This window comes from Haemaphysalis longicornis, unplaced genomic scaffold (assembly GCF_048455015.1).
Source record: "Haemaphysalis longicornis isolate Haplotype H1 unplaced genomic scaffold, Haemaphysalis longicornis Haplotype H1 scaffold_11, whole genome shotgun sequence".
NCBI classification, from domain to species: domain Eukaryota; kingdom Metazoa; phylum Arthropoda; class Arachnida; order Ixodida; family Ixodidae; genus Haemaphysalis; species Haemaphysalis longicornis.
The window spans coordinates 96,315,460-96,339,858 of record NW_027526214.1 but is presented as its reverse complement, the minus strand read 5'-3'; the positions used below and the strand labels follow the sequence as shown (position 1 = coordinate 96,339,858).

General features: G+C 47.6%; 4 non-coding genes across 4 annotated transcripts; all 4 read left to right on the top strand.

The window, feature by feature from the left end:
- Positions 1–116: 116 nt before the first annotated feature.
- Positions 117–188, top strand: Trnar-ucu (transfer RNA arginine (anticodon UCU)). Its single transcript has one exon. It is a non-coding gene; the product is annotated as a tRNA-Arg (tRNA).
- A 7,531-nt stretch (positions 189–7,719) lies between these two features.
- Positions 7,720–7,791, top strand: Trnar-ucu (transfer RNA arginine (anticodon UCU)). Its single transcript has one exon. It is a non-coding gene; the product is annotated as a tRNA-Arg (tRNA).
- Positions 7,792–15,792: 8,001 nt separating this feature from the next.
- Positions 15,793–15,864, top strand: Trnar-ucu (transfer RNA arginine (anticodon UCU)). The gene has a single exon. It is a non-coding gene; the product is annotated as a tRNA-Arg (tRNA).
- A 7,991-nt stretch (positions 15,865–23,855) lies between these two features.
- Trnar-ucu (transfer RNA arginine (anticodon UCU)) lies at positions 23,856–23,927 on the top strand. The gene has a single exon. It is a non-coding gene; the product is annotated as a tRNA-Arg (tRNA).
- Positions 23,928–24,399: the final 472 nt, after the last annotated feature.

Sequence of the window (24,399 nt, the reverse complement as noted above, 5' to 3'; positions counted from 1 at the left end):
GAAAAAGAAGGTCCCCTTATCCCCGTGTAGTCTAAGTGGCGCTGGCTACCACCCTCAAGTGTCAGATACAGTTGTAGTTAATATAAATACCCCAGAAAGTGACGGAGAACAGAGTCGCCCAGATAGCCGAATTGGTAAGGCATTCGAGATCTAATCGAAAGGCGTGGGTTCGGTCCCCACTCTGGGCACGTGTTTTTCTTTCTTTCTTGCTCATGTAAATAATACCAAAAAAAATGTAACGTCACTAACGATACAAAATAGTCTAATCATTCCCCTATGCTTTCTTTGGCGTTGTGGACTGCCGGCATTTATTTCTGTATTTCCTAACGAGCCCCTCATTTCTGAACCCTATTATCGTGCGAAAGCTTAACGAGGGCCTCGGTTCTGGCAGCCTTGATGCCAAGGTTGCATAGGAGGGTTTCCCGCCAGTTAGCCGCTTATGACAGGCTGTAGACGTTCGCGACACGCCCCGGGGGTTGAAAAAGAAGGTCCCCTTCTCCCCGTGTAGTCTAAGTGGCGCTGGCTACCACCCTCAAGAGTCAGATACAGTTGGAGTGAATATAAATACCCCAGAAAGTGACGGAGAACACAGTCGCCCAGAAAGCCGAATTGGTAAGTCATTCGAGATCTAATCGAAAGGCGTGGGTTCGGTCCCCACTCTGGGCGCGTGTTTTTCTTTCTTTCTCATGTAAATAATACCAAAAAAATGTAACGTCACTAACAATTAAAAATATTCTAATCATTCCCCTATGCCTTCTTTGGCGTTGTAGGCTGCCGGCATTTATTTCTGTATTTCCTAACGAGCCCCTCATTTCTGAACCCTATTATCGTGCGAAAGCTTAGCGAGGGCCTCGGTTCTGGCAGCCTTGATACCAAGGTAGCATAAGAGGGTTTTCCACCAAATAGCCGCTTATGACAGGCTGTAGACGTTCGCGTCACGCCCCGGGGGTTGAAAAATAAGGTCCCCTTCTCCCCGTGTAGTTTAAGTGGCGCTGGCTACCACCCTCAAGCGTCAGATACAGTTGTAGTGAATATAAATACCCCAGAAAGTGACGGAGAACACAGTCGCCCAGATAGCCGAATTGTTAAGGCATTCGAGATCTAATCGAAAGGCGTGGGTTCGGTCCCCACTCTGGGCGCGTGTTTTTCTTTCTTTCTTTCTCATGTAAATAATAACAAAAAACAATGTAACGTCACTAACGATAAAAAATTGTCTAATCATTCCCCTATGCCTTCTTTGGCGTTGTAGGCTGCCGGCATTTATTTCTGTATTTCCTAACGAGCCCCTCATTTCTGAACCCTATATTTGTGCGAAAGCTTAGCGAGGGCCTCGGTTCTGGCAGCCTTGATGCCAAGGTAGCATAAGAGGGTTTCCTGCCAGTTAGCCACCTATGACAGGCTGTAGACGTTAACGTCACGCCCCGGGGGTTGAAAAAGAAGGTCCCCTTCTCCACGTGTAGTCTAAGTGGCGCTGGCTACCACCCTCAAGCGTCAGATACAGTTGTAGTAATTATATAAATACCCCAGAAAGTGACGGAGATCACAGTCGCCCAGAAAGCCGAATTGGTAAGGCATTCGAGATCTAATCGAAAGGCGTGGGTTCGGTCCCCACTCTGGGCGTGTGTTTTTCTTTCTTTCTCATGTAAATAATACCAAAAAAATGTAACGTCACTAACAATTAAAAATATTCTAATCATTCCCCTATGCCTTCTTTGGCGTTGTAGACTGCCGGCATTTATTTCTGTATTTCCGAACGAGCCCCTCATTTCTGAACCCTATTATCGTGCGAAAGCTTAGCGAGGGCCTCAGTTCTGGCAGCCTTGATGCCAAGGTAGCATAAGAGGGTTTTCCACCAAATAGCCACTTATGACAGGCTGTAGACGTTCGCGTCACGCCCCGGGGGTTGAAAAAGAAGGTCCCCTTCTGCCCGTGTAGTCTAAGTGGCGCAGGCTACCACCCTCAAGCGTCAGATACAGTTGTAAATATAAATACCCGAGAAAGTGACGGAGAACACAGTCGCCCAGATAGCCGAATTGGTAAGGCATTCGAGATCTAATCGAAAGGCGTGGGTTCGGTCCCCACTCTGGGCGCGTGTTTTTCTTTCTTTCTCATGTAAATAATACCAAAAAAATGTAACGTCACTAACAATTAAAAATATTCTAATCATTCCCCTATGCCTTCTTTGGCGTTGTAGACTGCCGGCATTTATTTCTGTATTTCCTAATGAGCCCCTCATTTCTGAACCCTATTATCGTGCGAAAGCTTAGCGAGGGCCTCGGTTCTGGCAGCCTTGATGCCAAGGTAGCATAAGAGGGTTTCCCGCCAGTTAGCCGCTTATGACAGGCTGTAGACGTTCGCGTCCCGCCCCGGGGGTTGAAAAAGAAGGTCCCCTTCTCCCCGTGTAGTCTAAGTGGCGCTGGCTACCACCCTCAAGCGTCAGATACAGTTGTAGTAAATATAAATACCCCAGAAAGTCACGGAGAACACAGTCGCCCAGATAGCGGAATGGGAAAGGCATTCGAGATCTAATCGAAAGGCGTGGGTTCGGTCCCCACTCTGGGCGCGTGTTTTTCTTTCTTTCTGATGTAAATAATACAAAAAAAATGTAACGTCACTAACGATAAAAAATAGTCTAATCATTCCCCTATGTCTTCTTTGGCGTTGTAGACTGCCGGCATTTATTTCTGTATTTCCTAACGAGCCCCTCATTTCTGAACCCTATTATCGTGCGATAACTTACCGAGGGCCTCGGTTCTGGCAGCCTTGATACCAAGGTAGCATAAGAGGGTTTTCCGCCAGTTAGCCGCTTATGACAGGCTGTAGACGTTCGCGTCACGCCCCGGGGGTTGAAAAAGAAGGTCCCCTTATCCCCGTGTAGTCTAAGTGGCGCTGGCTACCACCCTCAAGTGTCAGATACAGTTGTAGTTAATATAAATACCCCAGAAAGTGACGGAGAACACACTCACCCAGATAGCCGAATTGGTAAGGCATTCGAGATCTAATCGAAAGGCGTGGGTTCGGTCCCCACTCTGGGCACGTGTTTTTCTTTCTTTCTTTCTCATGTAAATAATACCAAAAAAATGTAACGTCACTAACGATACAAAATAGTCTAATCATTCCCCTATGCTTTCTTTGGCGTTGTGGACTGCCGGCATTTATTTCTGTATTTCCTAACGAGCCCCTCATTTCTGAACCCTATTATCGTGCGAAAGCTTAACGAGGGCCTCGGTTCTGGCAGCCTTGATGCCAAGGTTGCATAGGAGGGTTTCCCGCCAGTTAGCCGCTTATGACAGGCTGAAGACGTTCGCGTCACGCCCCGGGGGTTGAAAAAGAAGGTCCCCTTCTCCCCGTGTAGTCTAAGTGGCGCTGGCTACCACCCTCAAGCGTCAGATACAGTTGGAGTGAATATAAATACCCCAGAAAATGACGGAGAACACAGTCGCCCAGAAAGCCGAATTGGTAAGGCATTCGAGATCTAATCGAAAGGCGTGGGTTCGGTCCCCACTCTGGGCGCGTGTTTTTCTTTCTTTCTCATGTAAATAATACCAAAAAAAATGTAACGTCACTAACAATTAAAAATATTCTAATCATTCCCCTATGCCTTCTTTGGCGTTGTAGACTGCCGGCATTTATTTCTGTATTTCCGAACGAGCCCCTCATTTCTGAACCCTATTATCGTGCGAAAGCTTAGCGAGGGCCTCGGTTCTGGCAGCCTTGATGCCAAGGTAGCATAAGAGGGTTTTCCACCAAATAGCCGTTTATGACAGGCTGTAGACGTTCGCGTCACGCCCCGGGGGTTGAAAAAAAAGGTCCCCTTCTCCCCGTGTAGTCTAAGTGGCGCTGGCTACCACCCTCAAGCGTCAGATACAGTTGTAGTAAATATAAATACCCCAGAAAGTGACGGAGAACACAGTCGCCCAGATAGCCGAATTGGTAAGGCATTCGAGATGTAATAGAAAGGCGTGGGTTCGGCACCACTCTGGGGGCGTGTTTTTCTTTCTTTCTTTCTCATGTAAATAATAACAAAAAAATGTAACGTCACTAACGATAAAAAATAGTCCATCCCCTATGCCTTGTTTGGCGTTGTAGACGGCCGGCATTTATTTCTGTATTTCCTAACGAGCCCCTCATTTCTGAACCCTATTATCGTGCGAAAGCTTAGCGAGGGCCTCGGTTCTGGCTGCCTTGATGCCAAGGTAGCATAAAAGGGTTTCCCGCCAGTTAGCCGCTTATGACAGGCTGTAGACGTTCGCGTCACGCCCCGGGGGTTGAAAAAGAAGGTCCCCTTCTCCCCGTGTAGTCTAAGTGGCGATGGCTACCACCCTCAAGCATCAGATACAGTTGTAGTAAATATAAATACCCCAGAAAGTGACGGAGAACACAGTCGCCCAGATAGCCGAATTGGTAAGGCATTCGAGATCTAATCGAAAGGCGTGGGTTCGGTCCCCACTCTGGGCGCGTGTTTTTCTTTCTTTCTTCCTCATGTAAAAATAACAAAAAAAATGTAACGTCACTAACGATAAAAAATAGTCTAATCATTCCCCTATGCCTTCTTTGGCGTTGTAGACTGCCGGCATTTATTTCTGTATTTCCTAACGAGCCCCTCATTTCTGAACCCTATATTCGTGCGAAAGCTTAGCGAGGGCCTCCGTTCTGGCAGCCTTGATGCCAAGGTAGCATAAGAGGGTTTCCTGCCAGTTAGCCACCTATGACAGGCTGTAGACGTTAACGTCACGCCCCGGGGGTTGAAAAAGAAGGTCCCCTTCTCCACGTGTAGTCTAAGTGGCGCTGGCTACCACCCTCAAGCGTCAGATACAGTTGTAGTATTTATATAAATACCCCAGAAAGTGACGGAGATCACAGTCGCCCAGAAAGCCGAATTGGTAAGGCATTCGAGATCTAATCGAAAGGCGTGGGTTCGGTCCCCACTCTGGACACGTGTTTTTCTTTCTTTCTTTCTCATGTAAATAATACCAAAAAAAATGTAACGTCACTAACGATACAAAATAGTCTAATCATTCCCCTATGCTTTCTTTGGCGTTGTGGACTGCCGGCATTTATTTCTGTATTTCCTAACGAGCCCCTCATTTCTGAACCCTATTATCGTGCGAAAGCTTAACGAGGGCCTCGGTTCTGGCAGCCTTGATGCCAAGGTTGCATAGGAGGGTTTCCCGCCAGTTAGCCGCTTATGACAGGCTGTAGACGTTCGCGTCACGCCCCGGGGGTTGAAAAAGAAGGTCCCCTTCTCCCCGTGTAGTCTAAGTGGCGCTGGCTACCACCCTCAAGCGTCAGATACAGTTGGAGTGAATATAAATACCCCAGAAAGTGACGGAGAACACAGTCGCCCAGAAAGCCGAATTGGTAAGGCATTCGAGATCTAATCGAAAGGCGTGGGTTCGGTCCCCACTCTGGGCGCGTGTTTTTCTTTCTTTCTCATGTAAATAATACAAAAAAAAATGTAACGTCACTAACAATTAAAAATATTCTAATCATTCCCCTATGCCTTCTTTGGCGTTGTAGACTGCCGGCATTTATTTCTGTATTTCCGAACGAGCCCCTCATTTATGAACCCTATTATCGTGCGAAAGCTTAGCGAGGGCCTCGGTTCTGGCAGCCTTGATGCCAAGGTAGCATAAGAGGGTTTTCCACCAAATAGCCGTTTATGACAGGCTGTAGACGTTCGCGTCACGCCCCGGGGGTTGAAAAAGAAGGTCCCCTTCTGCCCGTGTAGTCTAAGTGGCGCAGGCTACCACCCTCAAGCGTCAGATACAGTTGTAAATATAAATACCCGAGAAAGTGACGGAGAACACAGTCGCCCAGATAGCCGAATTGGTAAGGCATTCGAGATCTAATCGAAAGGCGTGGGTTCGGTCCCCACTCTGGGCGCGTGTTTTTCTTTCTTTCTCATGTAAATAATACAAAAAAAAATGTAACGTCACTAACAATTAAAAATATTGTAATCATTCCCCTATGCCTTCTTTGGCGTTGTAGACTGCCGGCATTTATTTCTGTATTTCCTAACGAGCCCCTCATTTCTGAACCCTATTATCGTGCGAAAGCTTAGCGAGGGCCTCGGTTCTGGCAGCCTTCATGCCAAGGTAGCATAAGAGGGTTTCCCGCCAGTTAGCCGCTTATGACAGGCTGTAGACGTTCGCGTCCCGCCCCGGGGGTTGAAAAAGAAGGTCCCCTTCTCCCCGTGTAGTCTAAGTGGCGCTGGCTACCACCCTCAAGCGTCAGATACAGTTGTAGTAAATATAAATACCCCAGAAAGTCACGGAGAACACAGTCGCCCAGATAGCCGAATGGGTAAGGCATTCGAGATCTAATCGAAAGGCGTGGGTTCGGTCCCCACTCTGGGCGCGTGTTTTTCTTTCTTTCTGATGTAAATAATACAAAAAAAAATGTAACGTCACTAACGATAAAAAATAGTCTAATCATTCCCCCATGCCTTCTTTGGCGTTGTAGACTGCCGGCATTTATTTCTGTATTTCCTAACGAGCCCCTCATTTCTGAACCCTATTATCGTGCGAAAGCTTAGCGAGGGCCTCGGTTCTGGCAGCCTTGATGCCAAGGTAGCATGAGAGGGTTTCCCGCAAGTTAGCGGCTTATGATAGGCTGTAGACGTTCGCGTCACGTCCCGGGGGTTGAAAAATAAGGTCACCTTCTCCCCGTGTAGTTTAAGTGGCGCTGGCTACCACCCTCAAGCGTCAGATACAGTTGTAGTAATTATAAATACCCCAGAAAGTGACGGAGAACACAGTCGCCCAGATAGCCGAATTGTTAAGGCATTCGAGATCTAATCGAAAGGCGTGGGTTCGGTCCCCACTCTGGGCGCGTGTTTTTCTTTCTTTCTTTCTCATGTAAATAATAACAAAAAAAATGTAACGTCACTAACGATAAAAAATTGTCTAATCATTCCCCTATGCCTTCTTTGGCGTTGTAGGCTGTCGGCATTTATTTCTGTATTTCCTAACGAGCCCCTCATTTCTGAACCCTATTATCGTGCGAAAGCTTAGCGAGGGCCTCGGTTCTGGCAGCCTTGATGCCAAGGTAGCATGAGAGGGTTTCCCGCAAGTTAGCGGCTTATGATAGGCTGTAGACGTTCGCGTCACGTCCCGGGGGTTGAAAAATAGGGTCCCCTTCTCCCCGTGTAGTTTAAGTGGCGCTGGCTACCACCCTCAAGCGTCAGATACAGTTGTAGTAAATATAAATACCCCAGAAAGTGACGGAGAACACAGTCGCCCAGATAGCCGAATTGGTAAGGCATTCGAGATCTAATCGAAAGGCGTGGGTTCGGTGCCCACTCTGGGCGCGTGTTTTTCTTTCTTTCTTTCTCATGTAAATAATAACAAAAAACAATGTAACGTCACTAACGATAAAAAATTGTCTAATCATTCCCCTATGCCTTCTTTGGCGTTGTAGGCTGCCGGCATTTATTTCTGTATTTCCTAACGAGCCCCTCATTTCTGAACCCTATATTCGTGCGAAAGCTTAGCGAGGGCCTCGGTTCTGGCAGCCTTGATGCCAAGGTAGCATAAGAGGGTTTCCTGCCAGTTAGCCGCTTATGACAGGCTGTAGACGTTAACGTCACGCCCCGGGGGTTGAAAAAGAAGGTCCCCTTCTCCACGTGTAGTCTAAGTGGCGCTGGCTACCACCCTCAAGCGTCAGATACAGTTGTAGTAAATATAAATACCCCAGAAAGTGACGGAGAACAGAGTCGCCCAGATAGCCGAATTGGTAAGGCATTCGAGATCTAATCGAAAGGCGTGGGTTCGGTCCCCACTCTGGGCACGTGTTTTTCTTTCTTTCTTGCTCATGTAAATAATACCAAAAAAAATGTAACGTCACTAACGATACAAAATAGTCTAATCATTCCCCTATGCTTTCTTTGTCGTTGTGGACTGCCGGCATTTATTTCTGTATTTCCTAACGAGCCCCTCATTTCTGAACCCTATTATCGTGCGAAAGCTTAACGAGGGCCTCGGTTCTGGCAGCCTTGATGCCAAGGTTGCATAGGAGGGTTTCCCGCCAGTTAGCCGCTTATGACAGGCTGTAGACGTTCGCGACACGCCCCGGGGGTTGAAAAAGAAGGTCCCCTTCTCCCCGTGTAGTCTAAGTGGCGCTGGCTACCACCCTCAAGAGTCAGATACAGTTGGAGTGAATATAAATACCCCAGAAAGTGACGGAGAACACAGTCGCCCAGAAAGCCGAATTGGTAAGTCATTCGAGATCTAATCGAAAGGCGTGGGTTCGGTCCCCACTCTGGGCGCGTGTTTTTCTTTCTTTCTCATGTAAATAATACCAAAAAAATGTAACGTCACTAACAATTAAAAATATTCTAATCATTCCCCTATGCCTTCTTTGGCGTTGTAGGCTGCCGGCATTTATTTCTGTATTTCCTAACGAGCCCCTCATTTCTAAACCCTATTATCGTGCGAAAGCTTAGCGAGGGCCTCGGTTCTGGCAGCCTTGATACCAAGGTAGCATAAGAGGGTTTTCCACCAAATAGCCGCTTATGACAGGCTGTAGACGTTCGCGTCACGCCCCGGGGGTTGAAAAATAAGGTCCCCTTCTCCCCGTGTAGTTTAAGTGGCGCTGGCTACCACCCTCAAGCGTCAGATACAGTTGTAGTGAATATAAATACCCCAGAAAGTGACGGAGAACACAGTCGCCCAGGTAGCCGAATTGTTAAGGCATTCGAGATCTAATCGAAAGGCGTGGGTTCGGTCCCCACTCTGGGCGCGTGTTTTTCTTTCTTTCTTTCTCATGTAAATAATAACAAAAAACAATGTAACGTCACTAACGATAAAAATTGTCTAATCATTCCCCTATGCCTTCTTTGGCGTTGTAGGCTGCCGGCATTTATTTCTGTATTTCCTAACGAGCCCCTCATTTCTGAACCCTATATTTGTGCGAAAGCTTAGCGAGGGCCTCGGTTCTGGCAGCCTTGATGCCAAGGTAGCATAAGAGGGTTTCCTGCCAGTTAGCCACCTATGACAGGCTGTAGACGTTAACGTCACGCCCCGGGGGTTGAAAAAGAGGGTCCCCTTCTCCACGTGTAGTCTAAGTGGCGCTGGCTACCACCCTCAAGCGTCAGATACAGTTGTAGTAATTATATAAATACCCCAGAAAGTGACGGAGATCACAGTCGCCCAGAAAGCCGAATTGGTAAGGCATTCGAGATCTAATCGAAAGGCGTGGGTTCGGTCCCCACTCTGGGCGTGTGTTTTTCTTTCTTTCTCATGTAAATAATACCAAAAAAAATGTAACGTCACTAACAATTAAAAATATTCTAATCATTCCCCTATGCCTTCTTTGGCGTTGTAGACTGCCGGCATTTATTTCTGTATTTCCGAACGAGCCCCTCATTTCTGAACCCTATTATCGTGCGAAAGCTTAGCGAGGGCCTCAGTTCTGGCAGCCTTGATGCCAAGGTAGCATAAGAGGGTTTTCCACCAAATAGCCACTTATGACAGGCTGTAGACGTTCGCGTCACGCCCCGGGGGTTGAAAAAGAAGGTCCCCTTCTGCCCGTGTAGTCTAAGTGGCGCAGGCTACCACCCTCAAGCGTCAGATACAGTTGTAAATATAAATACCCGAGAAAGTGACGGAGAACACAGTCGCCCAGATAGCCGAATTGGTAAGGCATTCGAGATCTAATCGAAAGGCGTGGGTTCGGTCCCCACTCTGGGCGCGTGTTTTTCTTTCTTTCTCATGTAAATAATACCAAAAAAATGTAACGTCACTAACAATTAAAAATATTCTAATCATTCCCCTATGCCTTCTTTGGCGTTGTAGACTGCCGGCATTTATTTCTGTATTTCCTAATGAGCCCCTCATTTCTGAACCCTATTATCGTGCGAAAGCTTAGCGAGGGCCTCGGTTCTGGCAGCCTTGATGCCAAGGTAGCATAAGAGGGTTTCCCGCCAGTTAGCCGCTTATGACAGGCTGTAGACGTTCGCGTCCCGCCCCGGGGGTTGAAAAAGAAGGTCCCCTTCTCCCCGTGTAGTCTAAGTGGCGCTGGCTACCACCCTCAAGCGTCAGATACAGTTGTAGTAAATATAAATACCCCAGAAAGTCACGGAGAACACAGTCGCCCAGATAGCGGAATGGGTAAGGCATTCGAGATCTAATCGAAAGGCGTGGGTTCGGTCCCCACTCTGGGCGCGTGTTTTTCTTTCTTTCTGATGTAAATAATACAAAAAAAATGTAACGTCACTAACGATAAAAAATAGTCTAATCATTCCCCTATGTCTTCTTTGGCGTTGTAGACTGCCGGCATTTATTTCTGTATTTCCTAACGAGCCCCTCATTTCTGAACCCTATTATCGTGCGATAACTTACCGAGGGCCTCGGTTCTGGCAGCCTTGATGCCAAGGTAGCATAAGAGGGTTTTCCGCCAGTTAGCCGCTTATGACAGGCTGTAGACGTTCGCGTCACGCCCCGGGGGTTGAAAAAGAAGGTCCCCTTATCCCCGTGTAGTCTAAGTGGCGCTGGCTACCACCCTCAAGTGTCAGATACAGTTGTAGTTAATATAAATACCCCAGAAAGTGACGGAGAACACACTCACCCAGATAGCCGAATTGGTAAGGCATTCGAGATCTAATCGAAAGGCGTGGGTTCGGTCCCCACTCTGGGCACGTGTTTTTCTTTCTTTCTTTCTCATGTAAATAATACCAAAAAAATGTAACGTCACTAACGATACAAAATAGTCTAATCATTCCCCTATGCTTTCTTTGGCGTTGTGGACTGCCGGCATTTATTTCTGTATTTCCTAACGAGCCCCTCATTTCTGAACCCTATTATCGTGCGAAAGCTTAACGAGGGCCTCGGTTCTGGCAGCCTTGATGCCAAGGTTGCATAGGAGGGTTTCCCGCCAGTTAGCCGCTTATGACAGGCTGAAGACGTTCGCGTCACGCCCCGGGGGTTGAAAAAGAAGGTCCCCTTCTCCCCGTGTAGTCTAAGTGGCGCTGGCTACCACCCTCAAGCGTCAGATACAGTTGGAGTGAATATAAATACCCCAGAAAGTGACGGAGAACACAGTCGCCCAGAAAGCCGAATTGGTAAGGCATTCGAGATCTAATCGAAAGGCGTGGGTTCGGTCCCCACTCTGGGCGCGTGTTTTTCTTTCTTTCTCATGTAAATAATACCAAAAAAAATGTAACGTCACTAACAATTAAAAATATTCTAATCATTCCCCTATGCCTTCTTTGGCGTTGTAGACTGCCGGCATTTATTTCTGTATTTCCGAACGAGCCCCTCATTTCTGAACCCTATTATCGTGCGAAAGCTTAGCGAGGGCCTCGGTTCTGGCAGCCTTGATGCCAAGGTAGCATAAGAGGGTTTTCCACCAAATAGCCGTTTATGACAGGCTGTAGACGTTCGCGTCACGCCCCGGGGGTTGAAAAAAAAGGTCCCCTTCTCCCCGTGTAGTCTAAGTGGCGCTGGCTACCACCCTCAAGCGTCAGATACAGTTGTAGTAAATATAAATACCCCAGAAAGTGACGGAGAACACAGTCGCCCAGATAGCCGAATTGGTAAGGCATTCGAGATGTAATAGAAAGGCGTGGGTTCGGCACCACTCTGGGGGCGTGTTTTTCTTTCTTTCTTTCTCATGTAAATAATAACAAAAAAATGTAACGTCACTAACGATAAAAAATAGTCCATCCCCTATGCCTTGTTTGGCGTTGTAGACGGCCGGCATTTATTTCTGTATTTCCTAACGAGCCCCTCATTTCTGAACCCTATTATCGTGCGAAAGCTTAGCGAGGGCCTCGGTTCTGGCTGCCTTGATGCCAAGGTAGCATAAAAGGGTTTCCCGCCAGTTAGCCGCTTATGACAGGCTGTAGACGTTCGCGTCACGCCCCGGGGGTTGAAAAAGAAGGTCCCCTTCTCCCCGTGCAGTCTAAGTGGCGATGGCTACCACCCTCAAGCATCAGATACAGTTGTAGTATATATAAATACCCCAGAAAGTGACGGAGAACACAGTCGCCCAGATAGCCGAATTGGTAAGGCATTCGAGATCTAATCGAAAGGCGTGGGTTCGGTCCCCACTCTGGGCGCGTGTTTTTCTTTCTTTCTTCCTCATGTAAAAATAACAAAAAAAATGTAACGTCACTAACGATAAAAAATAGTTTAATCATTCCCCTATGCCTTCTTTGGCGTTGTAGACTGCCGGCATTTATTTCTGTATTTCCTAACGAGCCCCTCATTTCTGAACCCTATATTCGTGCGAAAGCTTAGCGAGGGCCTCGGTTCTGGCAGCCTTGATGCCAAGGTAGCATAAGAGGGTTTCCTGCCAGTTAGCCACCTATGACAGGCTGTAGACGTTAACGTCACGCCCCGGGGGTTGAAAAAGAAGGTCCCCTTCTCCCCGTGTAGTCTAAGTGTGGCTCTGGCTACCACCCTCAAGCGTCAGATACAGTTGTAGTAATTATATAAATACCCCAGAAAGTGACGGAGATCACAGTCGCCCAGAAAGCCGAATTGGTAAGGCATTCGAGATCTAATCGAAAGGCGTGGGTTCGGTCCCCACTCTGGGCGTGTGTTTTTCTTTCTTTCTCATGTAAATAATACCAAAAAAAATGTAACGTCACTAACAATTAAAAATATTCTAATCATTCCCCTATGCCTTCTTTGGCGTTGTAGACTGCCGGCATTTATTTCTGTATTTCCGAACGAGCCCCTCATTCCTGAACCCTATTATCGTGCGAAAGCTTAGCGAGGGCCTCAGTTCTGGCAGCCTTGATGCCAAGGTAGCATAAGAGGGTTTTCCACCAAATAGCCACTTATGACAGGCTGTAGACGTTCGCGTCACGCCCCGGGGGTTGAAAAAGAAGGTCCCCTTCTGCCCGTGTAGTCTAAGTGGCGCAGGCTACCACCCTCAAGCGTCAGATACAGTTGTAAATATAAATACCCGAGAAAGTGACGGAGAACACAGTCGCCCAGATAGCCGAATTGGTAAGGCATTCGAGATCTAATCGAAAGGCGTGGGTTCGGTCCCCACTCTGGGCGCGTGTTTTTCTTTCTTTCTCATGTAAATAATACCAAAAAAATGTAACGTCACTAACAATTAAAAATATTCTAATCATTCCCCTATGCCTTCTTTGGCGTTGTAGACTGCCGGCATTTATTTCTGTATTTCCTAACGAGCCCCTCATTTCTGAACCCTATTATCGTGCGAAAGCTTAGCGAGGGCCTCGGTTCTGGCTGCCTTGATGCCAAGGTAGCATAAGAGGGTTTCCCGCCAGTTAGCCGCTTATGACAGGCTGTAGACGTTCGCGTCCCGCCCCGGGGGTTGAAAAAGAAGGTCCCCTTCTCCCCGTGTAGTCTAAGTGGCGCTGGCTACCACCCTCAAGCGTCAGATACAGTTGTAGTAAATATAAATACCCCAGAAAGTCACGGAGAACACAGTCGCCCAGATAGCGGAATGGGTAAGGCATTCGAGATCTAATCGAAAGGCGTGGGTTCGGTCCCCACTCTGGGCGCGTGTTTTTCTTTCTTTCTGATGTAAATAATACAAAAAAAATGTAACGTCACTAACGATAAAAAATAGTCTAATCATTCCCCTATGTCTTCTTTGGCGTTGTAGACTGCCGGCATTTATTTCTGTATTTCCTAACGAGCCCCTCATTTCTGAACCCTATTATCGTGCGATAACTTACCGAGGGCCTCGGTTCTGGCAGCCTTGATGCCAAGGTAGCATAAGAGGGTTTTCCGCCAGTTAGCCGCTTATGACAGGCTGTAGACGTTCGCGTCACGCCCCGGGGGTTGAAAAAGAAGGTCCCCTTATCCCCGTGTAGTCTAAGTGGCGCTGGCTACCACCCTCAAGGGTCAGATACAGTTGTAGTTAATATAAATACCCCAGAAAGTGACGGAGAACACACTCACCCAGATAGCCGAATTGGTAAGGCATTCGAGATCTAATCGAAAGGCGTGGGTTCGGTCCCCACTCTGGGCACGTGTTTTTCTTTCTTTCTTTCTCATGTAAATAATACCAAAAAAATGTAACGTCACTAACGATACAAAATAGTCTAATCATTCCCCTATGCTTTCTTTGGCGTTGTGGACTGCCGGCATTTATTTCTGTATTTCCTAACGAGCCCCTCATTTCTGAACCCTATTATCGTGCGAAAGCTTAACGAGGGCCTCGGTTCTGGCAGCCTTGATGCCAAGGTTGCATAGGAGGGTTTCCCGCCAGTTAGCCGCTTATGACAGGCTGAAGACGTTCGCGTCACGCCCCGGGGGTTGAAAAAGAAGGTCCCCTTCTCCCCGTGTAGTCTAAGTGGCGCTGGCTACCACCCTCAAGCGTCAGATACAGTTGGAGTGAATATAAATACCCCAGAAAGTGACGGAGAACACAGTCGCCCAGAAAGCCGAATTGGTAAGGCATTCGAGATCTAATCGAAAGGCGTGGGTTCGGTCCCCACTCTGGGCGCGTGTTTTTCTTTCTTTCTCATGTAAATAATACCAAAAAAAATGTAACGTCACTAACAATTAAAAATATTCTAATCATTCCCCTATGCCTTCTTTGGCGTTGTAGACTGCCGGCATTTATTTCTGTATTTCCGAACGAGCCCCTCATTTCTGAACCCTATTATCGTGCGAAAGCTTAGCGAGGGCCTCGGTTCTGGCAGCCTTGATGCCAAGGTAGCATGAGAGGGTTTCCCGCAAGTTAGCGGCTTATGATAGGCTGTAGACGTTCGCGTCACGTCCCGGGGGTTGAAAAATAGGGTCCCCTTCTCCCCGTGTAGTTTAAGTGGCGCTGGCTACCACCCTCAAGCGTCAGATACAGTTGTAGTAAATATAAATACCCCAGAAAGTGACGGAGAACACAGTCGCCCAGATAGCCGAATTGGTAAGGCATTCGAGATCTAATCGAAAGGCGTGGGTTCGGTGCCCACTCTGGGCGCGTGTTTTTCTTTCTTTCTTTCTCATGTAAATAATAACAAAAAACAATGTAACGTCACTAACGATAAAAAATTGTCTAATCATTCCCCTATGCCTTCTTTGGCGTTGTAGGCTGCCGGCATTTATTTCTGTATTTCCTAACGAGCCCCTCATTTCTGAACCCTATATTCGTGCGAAAGCTTAGCGAGGGCCTCGGTTCTGGCAGCCTTGATGCCAAGGTAGCATAAGAGGGTTTCCTGCCAGTTAGCCGCTTATGACAGGCTGTAGACGTTAACGTCACGCCCCGGGGGTTGAAAAAGAAGGTCCCCTTCTCCACGTGTAGTCTAAGTGGCGCTGGCTACCACCCTCAAGCGTCAGATACAGTTGTAGTAAATATAAATACCCCAGAAAGTGACGGAGATCACAGTCGCCCAGAAAGGCGAATTGGTAAGGCATTCGAGATCTAATCGAAAGGCGTGGGTTCGGTCCCCACTCTGGGCGCGTGTTTTTCTTTCTTTCTCATGTAAATAATACAAAAAAAAAATGTAACGTCACTAACGATAAAAAATAGTCTAATCATTCCCCTGTGCCTTCTTTGGCGTTGTAGACTGCCGGCATTTATTTCTGTATTTCCTAACGAGCCCCTCATTTCTGAACCCTATTATCGTGCGAAAACTTACCGAGGGCCTCGGTTCTGGCAGCCTTGATGCCAAGGTAGCATAAGAGGGTTTTCCGCCAGTTAGCCGCTTATGACAGGCTGTAGACGTTCGCGTCACGCCCCGGGGGTTGAAAAAGAAGGTCCCCTTATCCCCGTGTAGTCTAAGTGGCGCTGGCTACCACCCTCAAGTGTCAGATACAGTTGTAGTTAATATAAATACCCCAGAAAGTGACGGAGAACAGAGTCGCCCAGATAGCCGAATTGGTAAGGCATTCGAGATCTAATCGAAAGGCGTGGGTTCGGTCCCCACTCTGGGCACGTGTTTTTCTTTCTTTCTTGCTCATGTAAATAATACCAAAAAAAATGTAACGTCACTAACGATACAAAATAGTCTAATCATTCCCCTATGCTTTCTTTGGCGTTGTGGACTGCCGGCATTTATTTCTGTATTTCCTAACGAGCCCCTCATTTCTGAACCCTATTATCGTGCGAAAGCTTAACGAGGGCCTCGGTTCTGGCAGCCTTGATGCCAAGGTTGCATAGGAGGGTTTCCCGCCAGTTAGCCGCTTATGACAGGCTGTAGACGTTCGCGACACGCCCCGGGGGTTGAAAAAGAAGGTCCCCTTCTCCCCGTGTAGTCTAAGTGGCGCTGGCTACCACCCTCAAGAGTCAGATACAGTTGGAGTGAATATAAATACCCCAGAAAGTGACGGAGAACACAGTCGCCCAGAAAGCCGAATTGGTAAGTCATTCGAGATCTAATCGAAAGGCGTGGGTTCGGTCCCCACTCTGGGCGCGTGTTTTTCTTTCTTTCTCATGTAAATAATACCAAAAAAATGTAACGTCACTAACAATTAAAAATATTCTAATCATTCCCCTATGCCTTCTTTGGCGTTGTAGGCTGCCGGCATTTATTTCTGTATTTCCTAACGAGCCCCTCATTTCTGAACCCTATTATCGTGCGAAAGCTTAGCGAGGGCCTCGGTTCTGGCAGCCTTGATACCAAGGTAGCATAAGAGGGTTTTCCACCAAATAGCCGCTTATGACAGGCTGTAGACGTTCGCGTCACGCCCCGGGGGTTGAAAAATAAGGTCCCCTTCTCCCCGTGTAGTTTAAGTGGCGCTGGCTACCACCCTCAAGCGTCAGATACAGTTGTAGTGAATATAAATACCCCAGAAAGTGACGGAGAACACAGTCGCCCAGATAGCCGAATTGTTAAGGCATTCGAGATCTAATCGAAAGGCGTGGGTTCGGTCCCCACTCTGGGCGCGTGTTTTTCTTTCTTTCTTTCTCATGTAAATAATAACAAAAAACAATGTAACGTCACTAACGATAAAAAATTGTCTAATCATTCCCCTATGCCTTCTTTGGCGTTGTAGGCTGCCGGCATTTATTTCTGTATTTCCTAACGAGCCCCTCATTTCTGAACCCTATATTTGTGCGAAAGCTTAGCGAGGGCCTCGGTTCTGGCAGCCTTGATGCCAAGGTAGCATAAGAGGGTTTCCTGCCAGTTAGCCACCTATGACAGGCTGTAGACGTTAACGTCACGCCCCGGGGGTTGAAAAAGAGGGTCCCCTTCTCCACGTGTAGTCTAAGTGGCGCTGGCTACCACCCTCAAGCGTCAGATACAGTTGTAGTATTTATATAAATACCCCAGAAAGTGACGGAGATCACAGTCGCCCAGAAAGCCGAATTGGTAAGGCATTCGAGATCTAATCGAAAGGCGTGGGTTCGGTCCCCACTCTGGGCGTGTGTTTTTCTTTCTTTCTCATGTAAATAATACCAAAAAAAATGTAACGTCACTAACAATTAAAAATATTCTAATCATTCCCCTATGCCTTCTTTGGCGTTGTAGACTGCCGGCATTTATTTCTGTATTTCCGAACGAGCCCCTCATTTCTGAACCCTATTATCGTGCGAAAGCTTAGCGAGGGCCTCAGTTCTGGCAGCCTTGATGCCAAGGTAGCATAAGAGGGTTTTCCACCAAATAGCCACTTATGACAGGCTGTAGACGTTCGCGTCACGCCCCGGGGGTTGAAAAAGAAGGTCCCCTTCTGCCCGTGTAGTCTAAGTGGCGCAGGCTACCACCCTCAAGCGTCAGATACAGTTGTAAATATAAATACCCGAGAAAGTGACGGAGAACACAGTCGCCCAGATAGCCGAATTGGTAAGGCATTCGAGATCTAATCGAAAGGCGTGGGTTCGGTCCCCACTCTGGGCGCGTGTTTTTCTTTCTTTCTCATGTAAATAATACCAAAAAAATGTAACGTCACTAACAATTAAAAATATTCTAATCATTCCCCTATGCCTTCTTTGGCGTTGTAGACTGCCGGCATTTATTTCTGTATTTCCTAATGAGCCCCTCATTTCTGAACCCTATTATCGTGCGAAAGCTTAGCGAGGGCCTCGGTTCTGGCAGCCTTGATGCCAAGGTAGCATAAGAGGGTTTCCCGCCAGTTAGCCGCTTATGACAGGCTGTAGACGTTCGCGTCCCGCCCCGGGGGTTGAAAAAGAAGGTCCCCTTCTCCCCGTGTAGTCTAAGTGGCGCTGGCTACCACCCTCAAGCGTCAGATACAGTTGTAGTAAATATAAATACCCCAGAAAGTCACGGAGAACACAGTCGCCCAGATAGCGGAATGGGTAAGGCATTCGAGATCTAATCGAAAGGCGTGGGTTCGGTCCCCACTCTGGGCGCGTGTTTTTCTTTCTTTCTGATGTAAATAATACAAAAAAAATGTAACGTCACTAACGATAAAAAATAGTCTAATCATTCCCCTATGTCTTCTTTGGCGTTGTAGACTGCCGGCATTTATTTCTGTATTTCCTAACGAGCCCCTCATTTCTGAACCCTATTATCGTGCGATAACTTACCGAGGGCCTCGGTTCTGGCAGCCTTGATGCCAAGGTAGCATAAGAGGGTTTTCCGCCAGTTAGCCGCTTATGACAGGCTGTAGACGTTCGCGTCACGCCCCGGGGGTTGAAAAAGAAGGTCCCCTTATCCCCGTGTAGTCTAAGTGGCGCTGGCTACCACCCTCAAGTGTCAGATACAGTTGTAGTTAATATAAATACCCCAGAAAGTGACGGAGAACACACTCACCCAGATAGCCGAATTGGTAAGGCATTCGAGATCTAATCGAAAGGCGTGGGTTCGGTCCCCACTCTGGGCACGTGTTTTTCTTTCTTTCTTTCTCATGTAAATAATACCAAAAAAATGTAACGTCACTAACGATACAAAATAGTCTAATCATTCCCCTATGCTTTCTTTGGCGTTGTGGACTGCCGGCATTTATTTCTGTATTTCCTAACGAGCCCCTCATTTCTGAACCCTATTATCGTGCGAAAGCTTAACGAGGGCCTCGGTTCTGGCAGCCTTGATGCCAAGGTTGCATAGGAGGGTTTCCCGCCAGTTAGCCGCTTATGACAGGCTGAAGACGTTCGCGTCACGCCCCTGGGGTTGAAAAAGAAGGTCCCCTTCTCCCCGTGTAGTCTAAGTGGCGCTGGCTACCACCCTCAAGCGTCAGATACAGTTGGAGTGAATATAAATACCCCAGAAAGTGACGGAGAACACAGTCGCCCAGAAAGCCGAATTGGTAAGGCATTCGAGATCTAATCGAAAGGCGTGGGTTCGGTCCCCACTCTGGGCGCGTGTTTTTCTTTCTTTCTCATGTAAATAATACCAAAAAAAATGTAACGTCACTAACAATTAAAAATATTCTAATCATTCCCCTATGCCTTCTTTGGCGTTGTAGACTGCCGGCATTTATTTCTGTATTTCCGAACGAGCCCCTCATTTCTGAACCCTATTATCGTGCGAAAGCTTAGCGAGGGCCTCGGTTCTGGCAGCCTTGATGCCAAGGTAGCATAAGAGGGTTTTCCACCAAATAGCCGTTTATGACAGGCTGTAGACGTTCGCGTCACGCCCCGGGGGTTGAAAAAAAAGGTCCCCTTCTCCCCGTGTAGTCTAAGTGGCGCTGGCTACCACCCTCAAGCGTCAGATACAGTTGTAGTAAATATAAATACCCCAGAAAGTGACGGAGAACACAGTCGCCCAGATAGCCGAATTGGTAAGGCATTCGAGATGTAATAGAAAGGTGTGGGTTCGGCACCACTCTGGGGGCGTGTTTTTCTTTCTTTCTTTCTCATGTAAATAATAACAAAAAAATGTAACGTCACTAACGATAAAAAATAGTCCATCCCCTATGCCTTGTTTGGCGTTGTAGACGGCCGGCATTTATTTCTGTATTTCCTAACGAGCCCCTCATTTCTGAACCCTATTATCGTGCGAAAGCTTAGCGAGGGCCTCGGTTCTGGCTGCCTTGATGCCAAGGTAGCATAAAAGGGTTTCCCGCCAGTTAGCCGCTTATGACAGGCTGTAGACGTTCGCGTCACGCCCCGGGGGTTGAAAAAGAAGGTCCCCTTCTCCCCGTGTAGTCTAAGTGGCGATGGCTACCACCCTCAAGCATCAGATACAGTTGTAGTATATATAAATACCCCAGAAAGTGACGGAGAACACAGTCGCCCAGATAGCCGAATTGGTAAGGCATTCGAGATCTAATCGAAAGGCGTGGGTTCGGTCCCCACTCTGGGCGCGTGTTTTTCTTTCTTTCTTCCTCATGTAAAAATAACAAAAAAAATGTAACGTCACTAACGATAAAAAATAGTTTAATCATTCCCCTATGCCTTCTTTGGCGTTGTAGACTGCCGGCATTTATTTCTGTATTTCCTAACGAGCCCCTCATTTCTGAACCCTATATTCGTGCGAAAGCTTAGCGAGGGCCTCGGTTCTGGCAGCCTTGATGCCAAGGTAGCATAAGAGGGTTTCCTGCCAGTTAGCCACCTATGACAGGCTGTAGACGTTAACGTCACGCCCCGGGGGTTGAAAAAGAAGGTCCCCTTCTCCCCGTGTAGTCTAAGTGTGGCGCTGGCTACCACCCTCAAGCGTCAGATACAGTTGTAGTAATTATATAAATACCCCAGAAAGTGACGGAGATCACAGTCGCCCAGAAAGCCGAATTGGTAAGGCATTCGAGATCTAATCGAAAGGCGTGGGTTCGGTCCCCACTCTGGGCGTGTGTTTTTCTTTCTTTCTCATGTAAATAATACCAAAAAAAATGTAACGTCACTAACAATTAAAAATATTCTAATCATTCCCCTATGCCTTCTTTGGCGTTGTAGACTGCCGGCATTTATTTCTGTATTTCCGAACGAGCCCCTCATTCCTGAACCCTATTATCGTGCGAAAGCTTAGCGAGGGCCTCAGTTCTGGCAGCCTTGATGCCAAGGTAGCATAAGAGGGTTTTCCACCAAATAGCCACTTATGACAGGCTGTAGACGTTCGCGTCACGCCCCGGGGGTTGAAAAAGAAGGTCCCCTTCTGCCCGTGTAGTCTAAGTGGCGCAGGCTACCACCCTCAAGCGTCAGATACAGTTGTAAATATAAATACCCGAGAAAGTGACGGAGAACACAGTCGCCCAGATAGCCGAATTGGTAAGGCATTCGAGATCTAATCGAAAGGCGTGGGTTCGGTCCCCACTCTGGGCGCGTGTTTTTCTTTCTTTCTCATGTAAATAATACCAAAAAAATGTAACGTCACTAACAATTAAAAATATTCTAATCATTCCCCTATGCCTTCTTTGGCGTTGTAGACTGCCGGCATTTATTTCTGCATTTCCTAATGAGCCCCTCATTTCTGAACCCTATTATCGTGCGAAAGCTTAGCGAGGGCCTCGGTTCTGGCTGCCTTGATGCCAAGGTAGCATAAGAGGGTTTCCCGCCAGTTAGCCGCTTATGACAGGCTGTAGACGTTCGCGTCCCGCCCCGGGGGTTGAAAAAGAAGGTCCCCTTCTCCCCGTGTAGTCTAAGTGGCGCTGGCTACCACCCTCAAGCGTCAGATACAGTTGTAGTAAATATAAATACCCCAGAAAGTCACGGAGAACACAGTCGCCCAGATAGCGGAATGGGTAAGGCATTCGAGATCTAATCGAAAGGCGTGGGTTCGGTCCCCACTCTGGGCGCGTGTTTTTCTTTCTTTCTGATGTAAATAATACAAAAAAAATGTAACGTCACTAACGATAAAAAATAGTCTAATCATTCCCCTATGTCTTCTTTGGCGTTGTAGACTGCCGGCATTTATTTCTGTATTTCCTAACGAGCCCCTCATTTCTGAACCCTATTATCGTGCGATAACTTACCGAGGGCCTCGGTTCTGGCAGCCTTGATGCCAAGGTAGCATAAGAGGGTTTTCCGCCAGTTAGCCGCTTATGACAGGCTGTAGACGTTCGCGTCACGCCCCGGGGGTTGAAAAAGAAGGTCCCCTTATCCCCGTGTAGTCTAAGTGGCGCTGGCTACCACCCTCAAGTGTCAGATACAGTTGTAGTTAATATAAATACCCCAGAAAGTGACGGAGAACACACTCACCCAGATAGCCGAATTGGTAAGGCATTCGAGATCTAATCGAAAGGCGTGGGTTCGGTCCCCACTCTGGGCACGTGTTTTTCTTTCTTTCTTTCTCATGTAAATAATACCAAAAAAATGTAACGTCACTAACGATACAAAATAGTCTAATCATTCCCCTATGCTTTCTTTGGCGTTGTGGACTGCCGGCATTTATTTCTGTATTTCCTAACGAGCCCCTCATTTCTGAACCCTATTATCGTGCGAAAGCTTAACGAGGGCCTCGGTTCTGGCAGCCTTGATGCCAAGGTTGCATAGGAGGGTTTCCCGCCAGTTAGCCGCTTATGACAGGCTGAAGACGTTCGCGTCACGCCCCGGGGGTTGAAAAAGAAGGTCCCCTTCTCCCCGTGTAGTCTAAGTGGCGCTGGCTACCACCCTCAAGCGTCAGATACAGTTGGAGTGAATATAAATACCCCAGAAAGTGACGGAGAACACAGTCGCCCAGAAAGCCGAATTGGTAAGGCATTCGAGATCTAATCGAAAGGCGTGGGTTCGGTCCCCACTCTGGGCGCGTGTTTTTCTTTCTTTCTCATGTAAATAATACCAAAAAAAATGTAACGTCACTAACAATTAAAAATATTCTAATCATTCCCCTATGCCTTCTTTGGCGTTGTAGACTGCCGGCATTTATTTCTGTATTTCCGAACGAGCCCCTCATTTCTGAACCCTATTATCGTGCGAAAGCTTAGCGAGGGCCTCAGTTCTGGCAGCCTTGATGCCAAGGTAGCATAAGAGGGTTTTCCACCAAATAGCCACTTATGACAGGCTGTAGACGTTCGCGTCACGCCCCGGGGGTTGAAAAAGAAGGTCCCCTTCTGCCCGTGTAGTCTAAGTGGCGCAGGCTACCACCCTCAAGCGTCAGATACAGTTGTAAATATAAATACCCGAGAAAGTGACGGAGAACACAGTCGCCCAGATAGCCGAATTGGTAAGGCATTCGAGATCTAATCGAAAGGCGTGGGTTCGGTCCCCACTCTGGGCGCGTGTTTTTCTTTCTTTCTCATGTAAATAATACCAAAAAAATGTAACGTCACTAACAATTAAAAATATTCTAATCATTCCCCTATGCCTTCTTTGGCGTTGTAGACTGCCGGCATTTATTTCTGTATTTCCTAATGAGCCCCTCATTTCTGAACCCTATTATCGTGCGAAAGCTTAGCGAGGGCCTCGGTTCTGGCAGCCTTGATGCCAAGGTAGCATAAGAGGGTTTCCCGCCAGTTAGCCGCTTATGACAGGCTGTAGACGTTCGCGTCCCGCCCCGGGGGTTGAAAAAGAAGGTCCCCTTCTCCCCGTGTAGTCTAATTGGCGCTGGCTACCACCCTCAAGCGTCAGATACAGTTGTAGTAAATATAAATACCCCAGAAAGTCACGGAGAACACAGTCGCCCAGATAGCGGAATGGGTAAGGCATTCGAGATCTAATCGAAAGGCGTGGGTTCGGTCCCCACTCTGGGCGCGTGTTTTTCTTTCTTTCTGATGTAAATAATACAAAAAAAATGTAACGTCACTAACGATAAAAAATAGTCTAATCATTCCCCTATGTCTTCTTTGGCGTTGTAGACTGCCGGCATTTATTTCTGTATTTCCTAACGAGCCCCTCATTTCTGAACCCTATTATCGTGCGATAACTTACCGAGGGCCTCGGTTCTGGCAGCCTTGATGCCAAGGTAGCATAAGAGGGTTTTCCGCCAGTTAGCCGCTTATGACAGGCTGTAGACGTTCGCGTCACGCCCCGGGGGTTGAAAAAGAAGGTCCCCTTATCCCCGTGTAGTCTAAGTGGCGCTGGCTACCACCCTCAAGTGTCAGATACAGTTGTAGTTAATATAAATACCCCAGAAAGTGACGGAGAACAGAGTCGCCCAGATAGCCGAATTGGTAAGGCATTCGAGATCTAATCGAAAGGCGTGGGTTCGGTCCCCACTCTGGGCACGTGTTTTTCTTTCTTTCTTGCTCATGTAAATAATACCAAAAAAAATGTAACGTCACTAACGATACAAAATAGTCTAATCATTCCCCTATGCTTTCTTTGGCGTTGTGGACTGCCGGCATTTATTTCTGTATTTCCTAACGAGCCCCTCATTTCTGAACCCTATTATCGTGCGAAAGCTTAACGAGGGCCTCGGTTCTGGCAGCCTTGATGCCAAGGTTGCATAGGAGGGTTTCCCGCCAGTTAGCCGCTTATGACAGGCTGTAGACGTTCGCGACACGCCCCGGGGGTTGAAAAAGAAGGTCCCCTTCTCCCCGTGTAGTCTAAGTGGCGCTGGCTACCACCCTCAAGAGTCAGATACAGTTGGAGTGAATATAAATACCCCAGAAAGTGACGGAGAACACAGTCGCCCAGAAAGCCGAATTGGTAAGTCATTCGAGATCTAATCGAAAGGCGTGGGTTCGGTCCCCACTC